We start from the raw sequence: 10,663 nt of genomic DNA, 5'->3' as shown, positions 1-10,663 counted from the left end.
ACAAACTGCAGCGTGGCCAGACAGACCCAGAACTTCCAAGAGAAGGCCCAAGGCCCCATAGCAGCTTACATTGCTTCACAGCTGGGGCTCATCTGGGCACCTCGAAAACCCAAACAAAGAAGAGATCTGCAGATCTCTCCATAGCTCTTGCTGGGTAGCCTCAGGCAGAGGCTAAATTAGCACCTCCTTAGAGATCCAAGTGCCAGTGTACCCAGTGGTCAGAGTGGGACCATCCAGATTACAACTCCTCAGATCCATAAGGGACACACTCAGGGGGCAGATTCAGTGACCACCAAAGCCCCAATGGAGAAAGTCTTGCCCCATAAGGGTGTCTTCAGCACAGAAGTTCTCCCACTATAGACACAGCTGATTCTCACGGACAGCTGCCCTGGAGGTCAATTCCTCCCAGTGATACCAACAACAATCAAGGCCTAACTACAACAAGATTGTGCACACAGCCCACAAGGGGGTGCACCAAGAGTGTCCACCTCAGGTAACGGGGGAGGCTGAGCCACTGGGCCCTATAGGACACCTAGCACACAAAGCCACTCTTCCAACACAGGGAAGCATAAAAAATGCAGAGACAAAGAAACAGAGCACAAATGACAGAAATGGAGGAAAGAAAACTACTGGATATAGGGTTCAAAACCACAGTTATAAAGTTTTTCAAGAATTTTCTAGAAACCACTGATAAATTTAGTGAGACGCTCGAGGTTATGAAAAAGGACCAACTAGAAATTAAGCATACACTGACTGAAATAAAGAATAATATACAGAGATCCAACAGCAGACAAGAGGATCCCAAGAATCAAGTCAAAGATTTGAAATATGAAGAAGCAAAAAATACCCAACCGGAAAAGAAAAAAGAATCCAAAAATATGAAGATAGGGTAAAGAGCCTCTGGGACAACTTCAAGCATACCAACACCCGAATTATAGGGGTGCCAGAAGAAGGGAGAGAGCAAGATATTGAAAACCTATTTGAAGAAATAATGATAGAAAACTTCCCCTACCTGGTGAAAGAACTAGACTTACAAGTCCAGGAAGCGCAGAGAACCCCAAACAAAAGGAATCCAAAGAGGACCACACCAAGACACATCATAATTAAAATGCCAAGGGCAAAAGACAAAGAGAGAATCTTAAAAGCAGCAAAAGAAAAAAAGTCAGTTACCTACAAGGGAGTACCCATACGATTGTCAGCTGATTTCTCAACAGAAACTATGCAGGCCAGAAGGGAGTGGCAAGAAATATTCAAAGTGATGAATAGCAAGAACCTACAACCAAGATTACTTTATCCAGCAAAGCTATCATTCAGAATTGAAGGTCAGATAAAGAGCTTCACTGATAAGAAAAAGCTAAAGGAATTCATCACCACCAAACCAGTATTATATGAAATCCTGAAGGGGATTCTTTAGAAGAGGAAGAAGAAAAAGGTAAAGATAAAAATTATGAACAACAAATATATATCTACCAACAAGTGAATCTAAAAATCAAGTGAATAAAAAGTCTGATGAACAGAGTAAACTGGTGAATACAATAGAATCAGGGGCATAGAAAGGGAGTGAACTGACAATTCTCGGGGGGGAAGGGGTGTGGGGGGTGTGGGAAGAGATTGGACAAAAATCATACACCTATGGATGAGGATAGTGGGAGGGTAAGGGCAGAGGGTGGGTGGGAACTAGGTGGAGGGGAGCTAAGGGAGGAAAAAAGAGGAACAACTGTAATAATCTGAACAATAAAGATTTATTTAAATAAATAAATAAAGGGTCAGCACACAAACTAGAACTCGGTATCTCTGAGCTCCAGCACCAGGCAGCTCTGGGGTCCAGACACATCAGAGGAGGAACTGGACTGTCTGGCAGCAGAGCAGAAACTTAAGGGTGCTCACAAGGGTCATTGTTCCTGTGCTGGGACCTCCCCTGATGCAGGGCTGACTGGTAGCCATAATGAGTCTCAATCAGCCTGGAGGACACTGTTAGCTCTTCCCTGGGGATTCACTGAAACCCCACCGCATCCAATTTGCAGCCTTACCCAAGCTGTTTGTAGCAGTTTGTTCATATGAATGGCCTGTCCTGGCTTAGGCTTCAGACTTTGCTAAAATCCCCCAAACAAACGGCAGCTGGTGACAATGTGCCCCAAACCTATCAAAAGGCCCAAGGCCCAGCACTAGCACCAGCCTGCCTTGCTTCACAGCTGGGCCTCACCTCCTGCACAGATCTCCCGCTGTAGATGCAACTGGTCCTCACAGTCAATTGGCCTGGAAGTCAACTCCTCCCAGAGACGCTAACAACAATCAAGGCTCAACTACAAAACTACACACAGACCACACAGGGACATACCTAGAGTGCCCAGCTCAGGTGACTGGGGAGGCTGGGCCACTGGGCCCTAGAGGACACCTACTACACAAAGCCACTCTTCCAATTCCAGGAGACATAATAGCTCCACCTAATACATAGAAACAAACACAGGGAAGCACCAAAATGCAGAGACAAAAAAACATGTCACAAATGAAAGAAATGGAAACAAGCAAACTACTGGATACAGAGTTCAAAACCATGGTTATAAAGTTACTCAAGATCTTCATGAGACTTTCAAGGAATCTTAGTGAAAAAGTCAAAGACATGAAAAACACATCATAATTAAAGTGCCAAAGGTTGAAGGTAAAGAGAGAATCTTAAAAACAGCAAGAGAAAAGCCGTTAGTTACCTACAAGGGAGCGCCCATATGACTGTCAGCTGATTTCTCAATAGAATCTTTGCGGGTCAGAAGGGAGTACCATGAAGTATTCAAAGTGATGAAGAGTAAGGACCTACAACCAAGATTCTCTACCCAGCAAAGCTCTCATTTAGAATTGAGGGTCTGATAAAGAACTTCATAAACAAGAAAAAGCTAAAGGAGTTCATCACCACCAAACCAATATTATATGAAATATTAAAGGGTATTATTGGAGGAGGAGGAGAAGGAGGAGGAGGAGGAGACAAAAAAAATATAACAATAAAATGGCAACAAATATATATCTATCACTACTTGAATCAACAAGAAATCTAATGAACAAAATAAACTGGTGAACAAAACAAAATCAGAGTCATGGAGGCATGGAACAGACTGACAAATCACAGAGGAGAGAGGGGAGGGAGGCTGGTAAGAGATAACCAAAGATCTTACCTATGGGCACAGACAGTAGGGTGAAGGCCTGGGGAGGGGTAGGAACCAGGTAGAGGGAGGCAATGAGGGGAAAATGGACACATCTGTAATACTCTCAACAATAAAAAGTTTTGAGCTAAAAAAGATAAATAAATCTTATTACCTATCCTTCTCTACTTAAACTTTTTTAGTAAGTTTTTATTTTTCAATTACAGTTGACATACAATGTTATATTAGTTTCAGGTTATACATAACATAGTGATTAGACTTTCTATAACTTATGAAGTGATCACTCCAATCAATCTAATACCCATCTGACAATTATTACAATATTGACTGTATTCCCTATGTTATATTTTATGTCACCATGATCATTTTGTAACTACCAACTTTTACTTCTTAATCCGTTCTCCTTTTTCATCTATCCCCTCTTAACCCCCTCCCATCTGGCAACCATCAAAATGTTCTCTGTATCTCTGAGGTTGTTTCTGTTGTTTGCATGTTTATTTTGTTTTTTGATTCCACACAGAAGTGAAATCATATAGCATTTGCCTTACTCTGTCTGACTTATTTCACTCAGCACAAGAGCCTTTAATATTCCATTGTATGTATGTACCACTTCTTCTTTATCCATTTTTTTTTAAATCCTCACCCAAGGACATGTTCATTGATTTTTAGAGAGAGGGGAAAGGAGAGAGAAAAAATAACAATATATGTGAGAAAGAAACATCAATTGGTTTGCTTCCCACACACACCCCAACCAGGCCAGGGATCAAACCCGCAACCTAGGTATGTGCCCTCACTGGAATCGAACCTGCAACCTTTCAGTGTGCGGGACGATGCTCCAAACCAACTGAGCCACACCGGCCAAGGCTATCCATTCATATATTGATGGACACTTAGTTTGCTTCTACATCTTGACTATTGAAAATAACGCTGCAATGAACATATGGGTGCATACGTCTTTCTGAAGTAGTGTTTTGGGTTTTTTTTAGGTAAATACCCAGAAGGTTTTTTAAAATAAATAAATACCCAGGTAAGTTCTTTGCAATTGATGGGTCTTTCTTTGTCTATTATTATAGCCTTTGTTTTAAAGTTTATTTGGTCTGGTATAAGATTTGCTACCCCAGCTTTTTTTTTTTCCTTTTTCATGAAATATCTTTTTCCATCTCTTCACTTTGTGTGTCTTTTGATCTGAAGTGAGTTACTAAAACTCTTTAATGCCTTCTAACCACTCGGTACTAAGGACCAACATTCCCATTGTAGCCCTGTGATGTCTGGCCCATCATCTTCTCCAGCCTCACTGGTCCTCATCCTTCTCAAGTGCCCTATTTTTTCCCATTCAGGCCTCTCCATGGGTTGCACCTCCACCTGGAATGCTCCTTACTCTCCCACCCTTTGCCTTACTAATTCTACTCAGCTTCAGAATGTCAGCTCAAAAGTTACCTAAAAAAAAAAAAAAAAAAGCAAGCAAGCAAGCCCTGGCCAGTGTGGCTCAGTGTTTGGAGCGTCAGCCTGCACACCAAAGTGTCATAGGTTCTATTCCTGGTCAAGAGCACCTACCTGGGTTTCTGGTTCCAGCCCCGACCCAGTTCAGGCACATGCAGGAGGCAACCTATTGATGTCTCTCTCACATCAATGTTTCTCTCTGTCGGTCTCTCTCTCTCTTTCCGTTCCCCTCTCCGCTCCCTTTCACTCTCTCTAAAAATCAATGGAAAAAATATCCTCGTGTGAGAATTAACAAAAAATGAATGAGTGAATGAGTGAATGAATGGTCATTTCCCTGAGGGAAACTTTTCTAAGGAGGCCAGATTCCCTGTTACACAACTCAAGTAGCCTCTGCTTTTCCTTCACAGCACTCCTATCAGCTTGTACCTAATAATACAACCTTTGGTTTGTCTATACAACATTATGTTTTTACTTGTTTCGTTTTCTACAGACTAACAATAGTTTTTTTCTAGCCTGTCTGCAGGAATCTCATTGTTCAGTACACACGCTTGGACTTCCATTGTTGTGTACTAGTACTAGCCCCCCTTGTCACACAGGAGCTCCACCCCCCTCACCCCATCTCCCATGGTCCTGTGGGCCCAGTGTCCTGCTTTGGGTGCATCCCTGGGTGTCTTTTCTGGTTTAGCCTTCTTGCCTAGGTTCCATGGCAGACACTCAGCCAGGCTTTTTTTTTTTTCAGGTACGACACCGATGTCCGTTCTGCTTCCTGTGCTTCACTGGATTGTCTGGCACCCCCTCTGAGTTTAATATCTTGAGGAAGGACAGGAAATGGGTTAATCTCACTTCTCGTATCCTACCTTAATAAACATCATCACGCACATTTGCTGAGCGAACAAACGAGAAGTGGCTGAGCTAGAAACAAAACCAAGGTCTGTCTGATTCCAAAGCCCCAAGGACACCCTTTTGTTTCCTGTAATGTTACATCTAACATCCGTTTTATGGATGGAAGTACAGCCCTTACATAACTGAGTACAAAAGAACATGACATTCAGGACACTTGGCCAGAATACCATCACCTACAGCACCTATTCCTCAAAGGATTCGTTATGCACAGCAGCTCATCAGGCATTCGGTTCCCCAGAGCTTCAAGCACCCACAAGAGCACTGCCCAGGGCCAGGCTCCTGCAAACTGGGCAGGAGAAGGAGACGCCTGAAGCTACTCAGTTTACAGCTTCAGGGATTATATTTTAGAGCCAGTAACAGGAAGCTCTTGCTGAAAAAATGAGGTATTTCCAGAAGCTCAGCCAAGGACTCCTGCCTCCTCCCTTTACTACCTACTCTGATGCCACAGAAAAGCTCTGAAATGCTAAGAAAGGCTGGCTAAAGAGCTTCAAAATATCTACAACTTCAAAGCCCAAGACAGTGTCCTCAATGTTCCCAGCACAAAAATTAGGTCTTGCTAGAAGTTAGGTACGTGAAAAGTAGCCAGTATGGTTGGCGATATAGTGATATTACTCCTAGTAGAGAAGAACTGGACAAAATAAATGCCTAGCAACCATACTACATTAACATAATGAAATACTCCAGCATTACAAAAAACTAAGTTGAAAGCTTTCACACACAAAATGCAAGAAGAGAAAAACTAAACCAAATAATCTGTTGATACAGATTTCCTGCAGATTACATTTGGGTGGGAATAGAAAGGGGCAGCAGCATCTGAGTCCCAGCCCTGCCACCCCCAGCTCTGAGACACTAACAAGTCTTGCTGTACGGTATCACACAACAATGGTGGGGGCAGTGAGGAAAGTGCATAGGCAGATTCCTAAGCTGGTCTGACACACGGATGGGGTGTTGAGGGAGAGGAGCTTAAAACAGTTAAGTGGGGTGAACACATGAGTTTCTCTCCACTCCCTCCTGAAAGTCCACTGGGAAAATGCAGCCCCAATGTTCTGGAAGATGCACAGGGATGGACAAGTGGAACTCAGAGCAAAGAGCACATAACTGTAAGATCCAGGGAGGGGGTGCCAGACAATCCAGTGAAGCACAGGAAGCAGAACGGACATCGGTGTCGTACCTGGAAAAAAAAAAGCCTGGCTGAGTGTCTGCCATGGAACCTAGACAAGAAGAATAAATCAGCCGAAACCGGTTTGGCTCAGTGGACAGAGCGTCGGCCTGCGGACTGAAAGGTCCCAGGTTCGATTCCGGTCAGGGGCACGTACCTGGGTTGCGGGCACATCCCCGGTAGGAGATGTGCAGGAGGCAGCTGATTGATGTTTCTCTCTCATCCGTGTTTCTATCTATCTCTCTCCCTTCCTCTCTGTAAAAATTCAATAAAATATATTTAAAAAAAAAAAAGAAGGATAAATCAAAAAAAAGACACCCAGGGATACACCCAAAGCAGGACACTGGGCCCAGAGGACCATGGGGGGGAGGGGGGAGACATGGAGAACCCCTGAGTGACAAAAGGAGCTAATACACAACAATGGAGGCCCAAGAATGTGTGCTGAACAACGAGACTCTGCAGACAGGCTAGAAAGAACTATTGCTAGTCTGTAGAAAACTAAACAAGTGAAAACATAGTGTTGTGTGGAAAAACCAAAGACTGCATTAGAAAGGAAAGGTAATCACAGCACACCTAACAGGTATGAAAAATACCTACAGTCAAAACAGATAAATACAGAATGTCTATTTAGGCAAGATTAGAATTAATTGTATTGAAAGAATGGAGGAGACAGAGGGAAATATGTGGGTGTACCTTCGACAAAAGAAACTCAATAGAAACTACCTAAAACTGGGGGCAAGGGGGAACACTAGAAGGAAACAGCCAGGAGTCTGGAAGTGGGAAGTAAGGAGAGTGTAACTACTCTTCGTTATATAACGTGTAGCTCACTATTTGATTTTTTTAAATGATACACATGATAAAAATTAAAATTAAACCAAAATATAAAATTAAAATAAATACCAAAAAGAGTGCAACAAGCTGAGGTTGGAGGGTAGCTGAGACATGTCAGAAAGAAGAGGCCAAGGTGTGCTGCTTTCCCAGTTTGGGTCCTGGCTTTTCATCTGACCTTTCTACCACGACAGAGAGCAGGGAGGGCGGAGGGAAGCTCTGAGGCATTCTGAGGAGCCAGCAGAGTGGGTCCCAAGTAAACATTTATGAAATTAACGTGTCAGAATAAATACCACAGTGAGGGGAAGAGCGATGTTAAAATAAAATATGACGGATGGGGGAAGGATCTTTAAAGAGATGAAAACATTTTCAAAATCCTCTAGAAAACTGGCTCTCTGAGTGACACACCAGGACCAACAACAGCAGCATCACCAGAAACTAATTAGAAACACACTTCTTAGCAAGCCTCACCTGAACCAGATAAATCAGACACTCGGGGAGGGCCCAGAAGTCAGTTTTAAGGAGATCTCCAAGTGAATCTGATGAGAGCAAGTGCGTGAGATCAGGTGACCACGTGGTCCCTTCAGTGGTGTAAACAGTCTCTCGGCAAGTGGTCTAGAGGTCCTGAGGGAGACTGGTGTCCCGGGGAGCAGGGTGTCCAAGTCCATAACAAACTTCATAACATGCTAAGACGTTCTTTCCTTTCTTTCATCCCGCTCGCCCACAGATGTACAGTGGAGTTTCCACAGGTTACATGACACAATTGCTTGCAGAGGCAGATGTAACAATCCATTCTCACCCAGCCTGTGTGACTCAGTAATTGAGCATCGACTCACGAACCAAAATGTCACTGGTTCAATTCCCGGTCAGGGCACATGCGTGGTTGTGGGCTTGATCCTGGGGTGTGTAGGAGGCAGCCTATTGATGCTGATGTTTCTCATCGATGTTTCTATTTCTCTATCCCTCTCCCTTCCACTCTCTCTAAAAAATCAACAAAACACCTATTTTAAAAAGAATTTAAAAAAAACGAATCCAGCTCTCTTCAATTAAGCCAGACATTTAAGAGACTTGCAAAAATGTAAAACAATGCCACTCTTCTCACTATTTTAGAAAATAGTTATTTTGCATAAAAATGTCATTAATGTTAACATGTAATGATTTATTTTTATTATTTTAATTTATTGATCTGAGAGAGAGGGAGAGAGAAACAGTGATTTGTTATTCCACTTATATGTACATTCATTGATTGCTTCTTGTATGTGCCCTGACCAGGAATGGAACCAGCAATCTTGGTGTATTGGAATGATGCTCTAATCAACTGAGCTACCCAGCCAAGGCTGTAATGAATTATTTTTAACAGATAAATAAAAATAACTTAGGTTTTTTTTTTAGTTTTACTTTCTAATATAGCAAAGCTCAATAGATATAACCCACATAAACAAAGGCTCTTTGGTACTCAATAACATTTAAAAATGTAAAGGACACACACACACACATATATATACATATATATATTAAAAATGTAAAGGGGTCTAAAATAAAAAGTTTATGAAGCAGTAGTCTAAGGCTTGAATGACCTAAACAAGGAATTTCCTGATCATCACAGTATGTATCTAACCAAATTTTTTTATCCTCACCGGAGGATATGTTTATTGATTTGAGAGAGAGAGGAAGGGAGAGAGAAAATCAATGTGTGAGAGAAACATCAATCAGTTGGGTCCCATAAGTGCCCCAACCAGGAATTGAACCTGAAACCTTTTGGTGTTTGAGGCGATGCTCCAACCAACTGACCCACCTGGCCCAGGCTGTATCTATAACCAAATTTAAATGCTTTCTATGTCACTAACAGTGAGAACAGGTAAATTTGTGGCTTAATCCAAACCCAAACCACAAATCTAATTTTACTGCACGTTGCTGATACCTAAATGTACAACGAAACCCCACAACTTCTGCATGCAACATCCCCTCACATATACCCAAATACCCTATAATAGCATCCACCTGACCACTGCCATACCAAGACAAAATAGAAATCAGAAAATGTAGTTAAGCCTGAAACAATAAAATAATTTTTAGGTACCCTAAGCATTTCTAAACTTTTCCACACATTTACTCAAATCTGGACTTATCACATTTGAAAACTGTCAACAGGAGGGGAGTGCTCTCGTAATTTCCTTTTGAAGGAGTCTGTATGTTGAACAAGATATTTACATCCCTGCCGAAGCCGGTTTGGCTCAGTGGATAGAGCGTCGGCTTGCGGACTGAAAGGTCCCAGGTTCGATTCCGGCCAAGGGCATGTACCTTGGTTGTGGGCACATCCCCAGTAGGGAGTGTGCAGGAGGCAGCTGATCGATGTTTCTCTCTCATCGATGTTTCTAACTCTCTATCCCTCTCCCTTCCTCTCTGTAAAAAATCAATAAAATATATTTTTTTAAAAAAAGGTATTTACATCCCTTATGGAGCACCATCCCTTGATAGAAAAGAATATGGTTAAATCACATTCCTAGTATAAGAGGAGTTTGGATTTCCCATTTCAAAGAGAGGAGTCATTTCACACCCTGTGTACAACAAATGCTAGATTGGTTGTTTAGTTAAAAAGTAAAGCCTGTGTGCCTATGTGTAATATTCCTTTACTTATTTGGGACAAAGAGGTTTTATGTTTGTTTTTGTTGGTTGTTTTTAAGATTAATAAAAGCCACACAGCCCTGACCGGTTTGGCTCAATGGATAAAGTGTCGGCCTGCGGACTCGAGGGTCCCAGGTTCGATTCCAGTCAAGGGCATGTACCTTGGTTGCGGGCACATCCCCAGTGGGGAGTGTGCAGGAGGCAGCTGATCAATGTTTCTCTCTCATCGATGTTTCTAACTCTCTATCTCTCTCCCTTCCTCTCTGTAAAAAATCAATAAAATATGTTAAAAAAAAAAAAGCCACACAACCAAATGTACATTACAAGATGAAGTATAGCTCTGGCCAGTGTGGTTCAGTTGGTTGTCCCGTATACCAAAAGGTGCCAGGTTCAATCCCTGGGTAGGGCCTGTGAGGGAGGCAACTGGTTGATGGTTCTCTCTCACACCAACGTTTCTCTCCCTCTCTCTTCTCTCTCCTCTCTCTCTCTCCCCTGTCCCTCCTTTCCACCCCCTCCCTCCCTCCCTCAAAAAGTAATAGGGAAAAAAACCCTAGGG

At 42.5% G+C, this 10,663-nt stretch overlaps 1 protein-coding gene across 1 annotated transcript in view; it reads right to left on the bottom strand.

Moving 5' to 3' along the window:
• Nucleotides 1-10,663, bottom strand: part of RAB11FIP3 (RAB11 family interacting protein 3 (class II)) — a 127,291-nt gene that overhangs the window by 89,791 nt on the left and 26,837 nt on the right. The gene's annotated exons all lie outside the window — the stretch shown is intronic.

Source organism: Myotis davidii, unplaced genomic scaffold, assembly GCF_000327345.1.
Source record: "Myotis davidii unplaced genomic scaffold, ASM32734v1 scaffold100, whole genome shotgun sequence".
Classification (NCBI taxonomy): Eukaryota; Metazoa; Chordata; class Mammalia; order Chiroptera; family Vespertilionidae; genus Myotis; species Myotis davidii.
Note: the sequence above shows the minus strand (reverse complement) of the source record. Positions and strands in the feature narration are given on the sequence as shown.